The sequence below is a fragment of the Paroedura picta genome, chromosome 2, assembly GCF_049243985.1.
Source record: "Paroedura picta isolate Pp20150507F chromosome 2, Ppicta_v3.0, whole genome shotgun sequence".
NCBI classification, from domain to species: Eukaryota; Metazoa; Chordata; class Lepidosauria; order Squamata; family Gekkonidae; genus Paroedura; species Paroedura picta.
In genome coordinates this window covers 130,412,055-130,425,758 of record NC_135370.1, presented here as the reverse complement: position 1 = coordinate 130,425,758, position 13,704 = coordinate 130,412,055, and the positions used below count along the sequence as shown (strand labels likewise).

The 13,704-nt window shown below is 42.6% G+C and overlaps 1 protein-coding gene across 2 annotated transcripts in view; it reads right to left on the bottom strand.

Moving 5' to 3' along the window:
- Nucleotides 1-13,704, bottom strand: part of TTBK2 (tau tubulin kinase 2) — a 95,567-nt gene that overhangs the window by 58,998 nt on the left and 22,865 nt on the right. The window lies entirely within an intron of this gene.

Genomic DNA, 13,704 nt, shown 5'->3' with positions numbered 1-13,704 from the left:
AACAAGAAGAGAACATGTGGTGTATTTTCCCCAGTCCTTTAATTTTAACAAAATGCTGGTACCAGGACCACACTGTGGGAGAAGGGAAGCAGAGAAAAGAAAAACTACAGAATTATTTCCTCCTTCACCACTTTCCACCAAAAATCAAAAGTACAAAACACTTTTACTTGCATTAGGGAAAACTACAAGTACTTATAAGTCTTCCCCAACATACATAAAACCACCATGTGTGTGTGTAGGGGGGAGAGATTCCAGCTAAAAACAGTTTACACACCACTTCAGAGCTGTAAGGAGGCAGCAAACAAAGATAAGATCATAAGATACCATAAGATAATGGTAAGCAGTAATAAACATTAAAACGGTAATATCAGCAGACAATATTCAAAACAATTCAATATAGCCACATATAAAAATAAACATATAAGCAGCATAGGGTTTAACTTAGCAGAAATAAAACCCAAACATTTTAAACAAGCACGAAAATTCAATAAAACACAAAATAACAGGAGAATAAAATGTATTTTCATGGCATCTAAAGTTTAGGAAAGAATGTGCCTGGCATAGGGTTCTGGGATGAAGGATCAAAGATGACTCTATGGAGAAAATGGCAATCAGTGATCAATAAATTTATCTGGAGTGGAAAAAGGCTAAGAGTTGCTTTTAAAATACTTCAGGATGTGAAGGAGAGAGGAGGTCAAGGTGTTCCTAATCTAAAACTATACAAAGATGCAGCAGCACTTACATACATAGTGGACTGGGTACGGGAACCGCATTCAAGAGAACTGGTATTTGAAAGAAAAACCATGGGTAACAGCTTTCATGAAAGACTATGGCCAGCAGGAAAACAAAAACAAAAAGCAGTAGCAAACACCTGGATTAGTGGACTTTTGAACGTATGGTCAAGATACAATAAAAGACTATCTCCAGCACCATCAATATTGAAATCGCCAATTGAAGCATATTTTGGTAAAGCTCAACAGAAAAGGCTGACTTGTCTCCAGTACAAAGGCTTAATATTAAAAACCAGCAAGTTTAAGGATATACAAACAATAAAGAAAGAAGGAGTAGAAATTCAATGGTTAGAGTATAACCAATTACTATCTAGATTCAAAGCAGAGTTTCAGCAACCGTTAAATCTAGAGGCTCCAATACCAGAATTTGAAAACTTGGTAATCCAAGACAAGCCTCACTTGCAGGGCCAAATATATAAACTGTTATTAAGTTATGAGACGGAAATGGAACGGGTTAAGACATGTATGATTAAATGGATGCAAAATATTGAGACAAATGTGACAATGGAACAATGGGAACTAGTATGGTCTAGAATACCTAAGTATACTAATAGTCAAATACGTAAAGAAAACTGGTATAAAATGTTTTACAGGTGGTATGTGACACCAACAGTTATTGCCAAAATTGCTAAAAACGGTGATAACAAATGCTGGAAATGTGATGATAAACTAGGTTCTTTCTTTCATATGTGGTGGAGATGTGGAAAAGTTTACAAGTTCTGGGCAAAAATGCACACCATTATGCAGAAAATGTGGGGTCTTAGATTTCCTATGAAAGCTGAATCTATGTTACTAAGTATACCTCCGCAGTGCCTCCCAACTCACACACAAAGTTTATTCTTCTACGCGACGACGGCAGCAAGACTAGAATTGGCCAAGAAATGGAAAACACAAGAACTACCTTCGATAGAAGACTGGTTGAACAAACTAGCTGACTTTGCCAAGATGGCCAAACTGACACTGTTAGTCAATGGAAGAACAGAAGAGGCGTTTCAAGAACAATGGGGCCCTTATCTGAATTACTTAAGAAAATAATCTAAAAGGGGACTGAAACGGGGAATTAAGTGTATCAAATGAAGAGCATAACCTATTTTTTCTGTATTAATAATGTAGATTATTCGTACTGTATCATCTTTAATTTTGGAAAATAAAATAAAAATACTGCTATATATATATATAAAAAGATGACTCTATGGAGAAGAACCTGTTCCCAGCAGCCACTCTCCTAAATTGAGAACATGCTCATTGCCTCTGATGCTATCTTACTGTTGACTGATACACACAATACTGAGCATTCCTCAGTATGCTTAGAACTTTATAAAGTATATACTCTATCACTTTGTACTGCACTCAAACACTAAATTGGTAGCCAGTACAGATAGGGCACAACTGTCTAGCCAAAGCCAAGTCTCTATGACATATTTTATTTATTATTTATTTATTTATTTATTAGACTTTTATCCCACCATTCCCAGGCAAATTGGCTCATGGCAGCACACAATATATAAAATATTATGAAAACCCATAAAATACAATAAACAGATAAAAACAACTCAACTAAGATGGCAGACACATAATTTCATTGTAGTCCCCTAGTCTCCAATCTTCTGTTACCGGCTGTGTCTTATTACCCGGTATTCGGCCCAGCCTCAACTAAAAGCCTGGTGGAAGAGCTCTGTTTTGCAGGCTCTGCAGAACTCAGTGTTCTAGCAGGGCCCCCAGCTCTTCTGGGAGCTCATTCTACCAGGCGGGGGCCAGGACCGAAAAGGCCCTGGCCCTGGTCAAGGCCACGCATGCTTCCCAGGGGCCCGGGACCCTCAAGATTCATACCCACAAAGCAGAATGCACAAAGCAGACCTCCTCAGCCAGCAACTGATTATACATGAGAGATATTTTACTTTGGATTTGACCTGTTGTATCCAATGATAAATCATTTGTAAGACAAGACAATTAGTGTCTAATTTATTTTTCCCTTACCTGGCCCACTGAACATTACCGTATCTTCTGTGACCAGCACATGTTTGTATTTAACACTATTTACAGGATTGTATTTTGCACTTATCACAAATTAAAAATATATATAATATGAAAAAGGAAAAAAGCTCACAAACTACTCTGATCTGGATAAGATTTTTTCCAGCCTCAAGCATGGCACTGAGCAAAGCCTATCTACAAAGTATTTTCCAACAATATTATGCGACTAAAACTTCATACCACCCAATTAAATTGATCAATAAAATAGACAATTCTGAGCAGCCTGAAAAGAGGCTGTCATAAAAGTATGGCTATAATACCCTAGGTCAGCAGTCCCCAACCCCCGGTTCAGAGACCGGTACCAGTCCGTAGATCACTTGATACCGGGCCCTGGATTGTCCTCCTCCCTGGCTGCTACCCTGCCACTTTTCCGCCAGCTCACCTTTGGTGTTCTCCGGCGGCCGCTATGGCTGGGGCTCCCCCCTCGGCGTGGCACTGCACAGCTGCTGCTGGCAGGGTCCCCCAGAGGGCGGCGGGAAGTCAGGGGCGCTAGCAGGAAAGCAAGTGGAGCAGGGGCTCAGGCAGTGGCGGCAACATCCCTCAGCAAAAGACTACCCCCCCCTCCCGGGCCTCAGTAAAATTGTCAAGTGTTGACTGGTCCCCGGTGATAAAAAGGTTGGGGACCACTGCCCTAGATAACAGTTTCTATTTTAGCTTTGGTTCTGTTCAAACTTACGGCCATCTAGGATAGCCCAGATTAGAAAATGCTATTTTGCAATGATTATGGAATTTATGAAAAGACAGACCTCAGGTAAGTGTTAATATAGCAATTGCAAATTATGGAGGAATAATTCTTGTGAAATAACAAGGCTTTGCATCAGGTCCTGAGTGTTTTATTAATGACCAGGATATGATATGATGGACATTATGTTTGTAAATAACTCTGTAGAGAACAGAAAGCTTGGGAAAATAGTATCCGCAGTGCAGAAGAACAAATGGTGCAACATATGGAAATACTTTTATAAAGTATGACTGTGTTACCATAGATCTCAGATACATGACAGAATATTGTTCCAAAAAAGGACAAGGATGTTCTGAATTGCATTACTATCATCAGTTCAGGAAAACATTACATGGCAATACATAGCGCCAATCAGACTTCAGCAAAATTACAGGGGGTCCATTTTGATCATTCTGTAAATAGATGAAAGTTTAAAGGTAAGGTTCCTGTAAAAAATTCCATTCTTAGAAGACCACACCCAGTTGTCATGGCTGCACCTACTGCACATCCTGATGAGCTGCTGGAGAGCATTCCAGAGGCTGTGGCCGACCCAGGAGCTCTGCCTGTGCCAAGCACACCCCTCGTGCTGCCTGTAGACCCTGCCATGGAGGATCATGTTGAGGATTGGTGCCAGCCAGATCCTTTAGATCAGTGGTCCCCAACCTTTGTATCACCAGGGACCGGTCAACGCTTGACAATTTTACTGAGGCTCGGGGGGGGGGTAGTCTTTTGCAAAGGGATGTCGCCGCCACCGCCTGAGCCCCTGCTCCACTTGCTTTCCCACTGCCGCCCCTGACGTCCTGCCGGCCGCTGGAGGGCGCTGCCAGCAGCAGCTGCGCAGTGCCACGCCTAGGCAGCCACTGGAGAGCACCAAAGGTGAGCCAGCGGCAGATTAGCAGGGCAGCCCCTAGGCAGCAGCCGGGGAGGAGGACGAGGAGGAGCTGCGGCCCAGTACCGACTGATTCATGGACCGGTCCCGGTCCGGGGGTTGAAGACCACTGCTTTAGATGATGAGTGGACTGGTCCCAGCCAGGCTTCTACCCAGCCCTACCAGCCAGCACCGATGAGACCCAGAGGGAAGGGCCCATCAAGCCCAGAGAACTCACCAGAGTGACAGTCAAGGTGATGGCGTGCAAATCTGACAGCTGTCAGTAGATCAGGATTAGGCACAGCTGAAAGCCCTCTGGCTGAAGGCTACTTTACCTAGCCTTGGTGTACTTTAGGAGAAACTTGAGGCAAGGTTCCATTGGTGCAACATGTGCATTTCCTGCCCATCTTCCTAGACACTCAGTGTTCTGGTTCGCTATGGCGAGGTTCTGCTCAACTGATTCCTGGTTCCTGACTTCAGTTCTGGCTTCTGACTTCATTCCTCATTCCTGACTGCAGCTTGGCTTGACTTCGTTCCCAGCTCCTGACCTCAGCTTGTTTCTTGATTCCATTTCTGACTTTCGACTGTGCTCCCCAGCTACTCGACCATGTTATGGCTTTGGCACTCTCTCTGGGAAACACTCCTGGCCCAGCATTAAGGTTGTTTCCCTCCCCCTTGTGAACTGACTCCCTAGGCTTTTAGACCCTTTGGACTGGACTTGACCTCTGAGTTTGCATCTCGATTTGGTCTTAGCTTCTTGGCTGAGGATGTATTTAACCACAGCATGAATGTCAGACAAGCCAGGGGTTGAAGAGCTAGAACAGGAACATCAGACAAGCCAAAGGTCAAAAAGCCAGGAGTCCCAGGAATACAGCTTTGCCCTAGTGAACTGGAACAGGAGTCTTAGGAGACAGGCAGGGTAATTCATGGGTTGACCCCACAAAGAGCCTAGCCTAAAGGCTCTGCTGAAATAGCCGAAACCAGGTGGGCAGCCTTCAGCCAGATAGCCTGCAGCTGGATCTAATCCTCATCCGTGGAAAGAGCTGCAGCTGGACCCCATCTACCCTGACAGCAAGCTGCCAAGTATGCTAATCTTCAGACAGCTGTCAGGATAGATTGCCTTTGCTGCCGCTCCAGCATATGCCCAAGACTTGCAGGGGTCTTGGTTTGGGGCCTTCAGTGCTGCTCCTCTGGTAAGTCTGGTTGCTGCCTTGTCCAAGGGTTTAATGTAGTACGGCTGGGTTCCAGCCTGGCTGGTCCCAGGTTGCTCATCCTCTGGGTGATCAGGCAGCTCCTGGTCAGAGACATCTGGGTCCCCCGAGGCCCCCAGGGGATCCTCTCCCTCCGAAGCATCCCCTGGTGCCAAATCGGAGGTTGAGGGAATAACAACATTCCATCTTGCAAATCAACTGTGTTTAAAATAAAGCTTTTGCCATAATTTCCTATTCTCATTAATCTCTTGGTTTTTCCAATTATTCATTCACTCCTATTTAGAATAGGAGAAGAAGAATTGGTTCCTATATGCCGCTTTTCTCTACCAGAAGGAGTCTCAAAGCGGCTTACAATCTCCTTTCCTTTCTCCACAACAGAGATAGGTGAGGCTGAGAAAGCCCTGATATTACTGCTCGGTCAGAACAGCTTTATCAGTGCTGTGGCAAGCCCAAGGTTACCCAGCTGGTTGTATGTGGGGGCGTGCAGAATCAAACCCGACTCGCCAGATTAGAAGTCTGTACTCCTAACCAATACACCAAGCTGGCTCCTAACCATTATGCCAAACTAATACTCATTCATAGAATTCTGTCATCTTTCTTTTCTTATTTGACACATGGTTTAAATTCTAAGCCTTCCAAGCATGGAGTGAATCACAGCAATATTCCACACATTGCTTAGAATGCTCATTTATCCTGTGCCATCTGCCACAGGGTTGATAATACAAGGACATGTTTGAACATCATTGTGGTTTCGTTCTTTAGGGATGAAAGCTAACAAGACAATGCAATGAACATATTTATCTGTGCCTTCAAACAAAAAATACCTTCATAGCTGATTTATTCTTGGAGATGCTCTCTCCCATCCAATGACCTCAGTAAAAGATTGGCATGAGAAGAGAAAAGGAAGCAGTAACTTCCATCAATAAAATGTAATAAATCAAATAAAATTATTTGATTCAATGCCTGTTTGTGACACGTTATATGCCGCTGTACACCTTCCATCTTTCACATACAGAAACAGTCTATCATGAAATCCATTTTTTGCTGTAAGTCGTAAATAGAATTTAGCATCCCTCAGAAAACAATAGAAATAACTGCAATAGAATTTATATGGAGATAGCGAAGCTTAAAAGCAAGCACTGTCACAAAAAATCAGATTAGGAAAGGTTAATTACAATTAATACTAAAATCCAGTACCAACAGCCCCCCTTCATTAGCAGCACACCTCATGCCCACCAATATATGGTATCTCTCATGATATCGATGGTACGTTCTCTGAGGGGATGGAGGGGTTAGAATGCCATCATTGTTGTTACTGTAAATGGATATAGGAATTGTGGGGTTTTTATTGTGATTTTAATGTTTTATTGTGAACCGCCATGAGACCTTCCGGGGAATGGCGGTATACAAGTCCAAAAATAAATAAATAAGTAAGTAAATAAATAAGTAAGGGAGAGAAAATTAGGAACAGTATGATCTCCTGGGCCGGATGAAATGCACCCGAGAGTGCTCAAAGAACTTTCCAGAGAACTTGCACAGCCCTTATCCATTATCTTCGGAACCTCTTTAAGGACTGGAGATGTCCCGGAGGACTGGAAGAGAGCAAACGTTATTCCGATCTTCAAAAAAGGGAGGAAGGATGACCCAGGAAACTACAGACCAGTGAGTCTGACCTCTGTTGTGGGGAAGATAATGGAGCAGATATTAAAGGGAGCGATCTGCAAACATCTGGAGGACAATTTGGTGATCCAAGGAAGTCAACATGGATTTGTCTCCAACAGGTCCTGTCAGACCTGGTTTCCTTTTTTGACCAAGTAACAGGTTTGCTGGATCGTGGAAATTCGGTTGATGCCGTTTACTTGGATTTTAGTAAAGCTTTTGATAAGGTTCCCCATGTTCTGATGGATAAGTTGAAGGACTGCAATCTGGATTTTCAGATAGTTAGGTGGATAGGGAATTGGTTAGAGAACCGCACTCAAAGAGTTGTTGTCAATGGTGTTTCATAAGACTGGAGGGAGGTTAGTAGCGGGGTACCTCAGGGCTCGGTGCTCGGTCCGGTACTTTTTAACATATTTATTAATGATCTAGATGAGGGGGTGGAGGGACTACTCATCAAGTTTGCAGATGACACCAAATTGGGAGGACTGGCAAATACTCCGGAAGATAGAGAGTTCAACGAGATCTGAACACAATGGAAAAATGGGCAAATGAGAACAAGATGCAATTTAATAAAGATAAGTGTAAAGTTCTGCATCTGGGTCAGAAAAATGAAAAGCATGCCTACTGGATGGGGGATATGCTTCTAGGTAACACTGTGTGTGAACGAGACCTTGGGGTACTTGTGGATTGTAAACTAAACATGAGCAGGCAGTGTGATGCAGCGGTAAAAAAGGCAAATGCCATTTTGGGCTGTATCAACAGGGGCATCACATCAAAGTCACAAGATGTCATAGTCCCATTGTATACGGCACTGGTCAGACCACACCTGGAGTACTGTGTGCAGTTCTAGAGGCCTCACTTCAAGAAGGACGTAGATAAAATTGAAAGGGTACAGAGGAGAGCGACGAAGATGATCTGGGGCCAAGGGACCAAGCCCTATGAAGATAGGTTGAGGGACTTGGGGATGTTCAGCCTGGAGAAAAGGAGGTTGAGAGGGGACATGATAGCCCTCTTTAAGTATTTAAAAGGTTGTCACTTGGAGGAGGGCAGGATGATGTTTCTGTTAGCTGCAGAGGAGAGGACACACAGTAATGGGTTTAAACTACAAGTACAACGATATAGGCTAGATATCAGGAAAAAATTTTTACAGTCAGAGTAGTTCAGCAGTGGAATAGGCTGCCTAAGGAGGTGGTGAACTCCTCCTCACTGGCAGTCTTCAAGCAAAGGTTGGATACACACTTTTCTTGGATGCTTTAGGATGGTTAGGGCTGATCCTGCGTTGGTACTCTCCAGTGGCCGCCATGGCTGGGGCTCCCCCTCGGCGTGGTACTGTGCAGCTGCTGCTGGCAGCGCCTCCCGGCAGGCGGTGAAAATTCAGGGGTGCGCCGGCGGGAAAGCAAGTGTAGCTGGGATTCAGGTGGCGGCGACGTCCCTCGGCAAAAGACTACCCCCCCCCCAGGCCTCAGTAAAATTGTCAAGTGTTGACCCGGTTCCCGGTGATAAAAATGTTGGGGACCACTGTGTTAAAGGATAACAGCCCTGATTTTTAAAAAATAATAGCCTGAGATGGAAAACAAGTCAGTTGAAAAACGAGGAATTCTTCTCCTCTACCAATTCACTAATAGAACATATAAACAATTTCTACATTGAAATTATTTTGCAGATAAATCATTATTCATATTTATCTTTTGTACCATTTGGAGTCCTTGACATGAGTGCAGGTTGGAATATGTATTAGAAAATAGACCTTATTCATTTAACTCATTCTGCTTTACTATGATGAACTTACAAGTATATTATACAATTTATTAATTCTTTTGTAAATATCAATTATAGAGATCTCTTGAACATTTGCATCTTGAATTTACTCAAATGTCACAAAATTATTTTTGTTTCATACAAAATGTATAGAGTGGGTTGCTAAGATAAATAAGAAAAGTTTTACTACAAGTAGTCATATTAGAAAGTCTTGGGTAATATAAAACATTAAAAGAAGTGATTGTAGGCAGATGATAGGTAATGATACTTTTAATCAGATCATAAAGGGAGAATGAAAAAAATTGCTATAAATATGTATGTCCATAAAGCCGTGGTTATTCAACATGTGTCAACATTGTTAACAAGGGAAGGATTGAATTTAGATTGGTATTGCAGTCTCTTATGGGACTCAGTAAGTTATTATTCATGCAGATGTCTATACATAGCTGAATCATAACAGTGTGATGGATGATTCAGTTGATATGCACTTAATCCTCTGCAGTTTTACAGATAGGATAGTTCCAAATTCTATGAATATGGGGTATACTTCCTTCTGATTCCTAAAATTAGAATGGCAAAAAGTAGAATTACAGGGGGTTACTAGGAATACTACATAGTACTAGATGACTGGTCAAAATTAATGCCAGTGTACAACTAAAGGAACCCTGACCTGCATAGCCTGGGCTAGTCCCATCTTGCCAGATTTCAGAAGGTAAGCAGGGTCAGCCCCTTAGTATTTGGATGGTAGAACATTAAGGAAATCCATGAGATAGAGACTGTCCTGAATACAGCACTAATTAGTCCCAGTTCAAGATTGGGGCAGGCAAAAGTCCAGAGTGTAGTCAAAATCCAATTCCAAAGATCAGATACCAGTTAAAATACACTCATGGCTTCAAGACGAAAAGTAATCCAAGAGTAGAGTTCTAGAGCAAAGGCCAGAGTCAGAATCCGCACAACGGGCCATTTCGCTAAGTCTGAGCACTATTGAAAAGCGCTGGAAGCAAAAGCGGCAGGTCTCGGTAACGCACACAGCCAGTTCAATCGAAAAAAAGGCTCTCCCACTACCGCTGCTATCGTAACGCACAAGTTTCCGGTCTCACCGAAATCGCAACAAAGAAGGCAATATTTTTCCGTGCTTCCTTCCTCCCCTAGCCGTCAATCAAAGAGAGCAGCCAATTAACTGTTGTGTTCGTGTTTCCCTTTAAAAACGTTTTTTTAAAAACACAAAAAGACCAGTAGCAACGCATATTCGTTCATTTGATGTATCTGAAAGACCTTTTTTTGCTGGCTTTGGAGCTGCCGCTTATTCGTTTACACGTTCTGAATTTTTTTAAAGAAATCCCCCCCCCCCAGTGCTATTTCTGGCCGAAATTAATGCAGTGTCGAACAGGGGGCTGTATTGTGCTCGGAAACTTTATGGACAATTGCTTGTGGAGGGATTTCAGCCATAGAAGCATCACTGATTCATTGCTTTGAAGCTCGGGTGCGAAGCTCGGGTGCGAGCGATTAGGGAGGGACATGCTTGCTACCGCTGTTTTGAAGAACACACATGTCTTTTGGATGTGTTGCAGGTTGTTCTCAAGAGTCAAGTGGTTTTTTTAGGGGGAATCCATTTTTATGGATTTTTGGATTTTTAGATTCCCCAAAAATCGCGACAATGAAGCAGGAGTGTTGCAGATTGTGTACAACATTGTGAATAATGCAAAATAAATAGCATTACACAATGGTAACACTTCGGCAACATTAGCGCTGTGCGGAATGGCCCCAAGAGTCATCAGTCAGTAATACAGAAACTATCATACACATCGCTTCCACACAATCACTGCCAGGTCTGCTGCTTGTCTGCTGGAACCAGTTTGGTATAGTGGTTAGGAGCCGGACTTCTAATTTGGCAAGCCAGGTTTGATTCCCCGCTCTCCCACATGCAGCCAGCTGGGTGACCGTGGGTTCACCACAGTACGGATAAAGCCATTCTGACTAAGTAGTAATATCAGGGCTCACTCAGCCTCATATATCTCACAGGGTTTCTGTTGTGGGGAGAGGAAAGGGAAGGCGATTGTAAACTGCTTTGAGTCTCCTGGTAGAGAAAAGCGGCATATAAGAACCAACTATAAAGGATTTTATAATAATTTCCCCTCATATTAATTACTAATATGAACTTTATATCTCGTTTTCTACTGCTGAAGATTAATTGTATGCCCTAAATTTTCTGCCCAGCGAATTATTGATTCTTTTATTACTTCCTTCTTAGTATCTTTTAAAAATAACATGTTGTAGATCTTTGCAATTAATTTTTCTTCTTGTTCGTATATACATATATCAGCCCAATTTTTTGCATTTTCAAACTGATAAATCTGTATATCAGTTTTGAATTTTTCATATAATTGTCTATATAGAAACCAATTGCAAGTACCACTTGCTACTGCAATATCCTCCCTCTGTTTAATTTTATTTGCTGTTCAGAGTAATCTAACAGATCTTTATATTTTAAATAATCCTTTGAGTGCCATTTTCCCTACCAAATAATGTATCTTGTGGCATCACCCAGTATGGGATTTTGGGCCACAATTGATTCCTATATTTAGACCAAACTCTAAACAGTGCACCCCCTTCAAGGATCGCTGCCTTGTTGTGGCAAGGGGGCTTGCGTAGTTCAGTGAAGCTATGAGCTATACCGTGCAGGGTCACCCAAGACGGACAGGTCATAGCTGAGAGCTCTGACAAAAGGTGATCCACTGGAGAAGGCAATGGCAAACCACTCCAGTATCTTTGCCATGAAAACTCTATGGACAGTTCCAATAGGCATAACGATATGACGCCGGAAGATGAACCCCTCAGGTCGGAAGGTGTCCAATATGCCACTGGGGATGAGCAGACGGCTAGTACAAGTAGCGCCAGAATGAATGAAGCGACTGGGCCAAAGCCGAAAGGACGCTCAGTTGTGGAAGTAACTGGTGGCGAAAAGACAGTCCGATGCTGTAAAAATTTTTATTCCATAGGAACCTGGAACGTCAGATCCATGAATCAAGGCAAGCTGGATGTGGTCAAACAAGAAATGACAAGACTGAACATCGACATTTTAGGAATCAGTGAACTAAAATGGACAGGAATGGGTGAATTTAATTCAGATGACCATCAGGTATACTACTGTGGACAAGAATCTCGCAGAAGAAATGGAGTAGCCTTCATAATCAATAAGAGAGTAGGAAAAGCAGTCTTGGGATACAATCCCCAAAATGACAGAATGATCTCAGTTCGAATCCAAGGCAAACCATTCAACATCACAGTGATCCAGGTCTATGCCCCAACCACTGCTGCTGAAGAGGATGAAGTTGATCAGTTCTATGAAGCCCTACAACACCTTCTAGAAGCAACGCCAAAAAATGATGTGCTCATCATCATGGGGGATTGGAAGGCTAAAGTAGGAAGCCAAAAGATAACCGGGATAACAGGCAAGTTTGGCCTTGGAGTACAAAATGAAGCAGGGCACAGGCTGGTAGAATTTTGTCAAGAGAATACAATGGTCATAGCAAACACTCTTTTCCAACAACCCAAGAGACGACTCTACACATGGACATCACCAGACGGTCAACACAGAAATCAGATTGACTATGTGCTCTGCAGCCAAAGATGGAAAAGTTCTATCCAATCAATAAAAACAAGACCAGGAGCTGATTGTGGTTCAGATCATGAGCTTCTTGTTGCAAAATTTAGGCTTAAATTGAAGAAAGTAGGGAAAAGCACTAGGCCACTCAGGTATGAACTAAATCATATCCCCGACAAATACACAGTAGAGGTGACAAATAGATTTAAGGAATTAGATCTGATAGACAGAGTGCCTGAAGAACTATGGACGGAGGTTCGCAACATTGTACAAGAGGTAGCAACTAAAACCATCCCAAAGAAAAAGAAATGCAAGAAATCAAAATGGCTGTCTGAGGAAGCTTTACAAATAGCTAAGGAGAGAAGGGAAGTGAAAGGCAAGGGAGAAAGAGAAAGATACACCCAACTGAATGCAGAATTCCAGAGAAAAGCTAGAAGAGATAAGAATGCCTTCTTAAATGAACAGTGCAAACAAATAGAAGAAAACAATAGAATGGGGAGGACCAGAGATCTTTTAAAGAAAACTGGAGATATGAAGAGAACGTTTCATGCAAAGTTGGGTATGATAAGGGACCAAAATGGTAGGGACCTCACAGAAGCAGAAGAGATTAAACAAAGGTGGCAAAATTATACAGAACAACTATACAAGAGCGAGTTTAACATCCCTGATGACCACAGTGGGGTAGTTACTGACCTGGAGCCAGACATCCTGGAATGTGAAGTCAAATGGGCCTTAGGAAGTCTGAGCAACAATAAAGCTAGTGGTGGTGACAGCATTCCAGTTGAACTATTCAAAATCTTAAAGGACGATGCAGTAAAAGTGCTACACTCAATATGCCAGCAAATTTGGAAAACTCAACAATGGCCACAGGATTGGAAAAGGTCAGTTTACATTCCAATCCCAAAGAAGGGCAATGCCAAAGAATGTTCAAACTACCGTACCATTGCACTAATTTCTCATGCTAGCAAAGTTATGCTCAAAATCCTACAAGCTAGGCTCCAGCAATATGTGGACCAAGAACTTCCAGAAGTACAGGCAGGATTTCGAAGAGGCAGAGG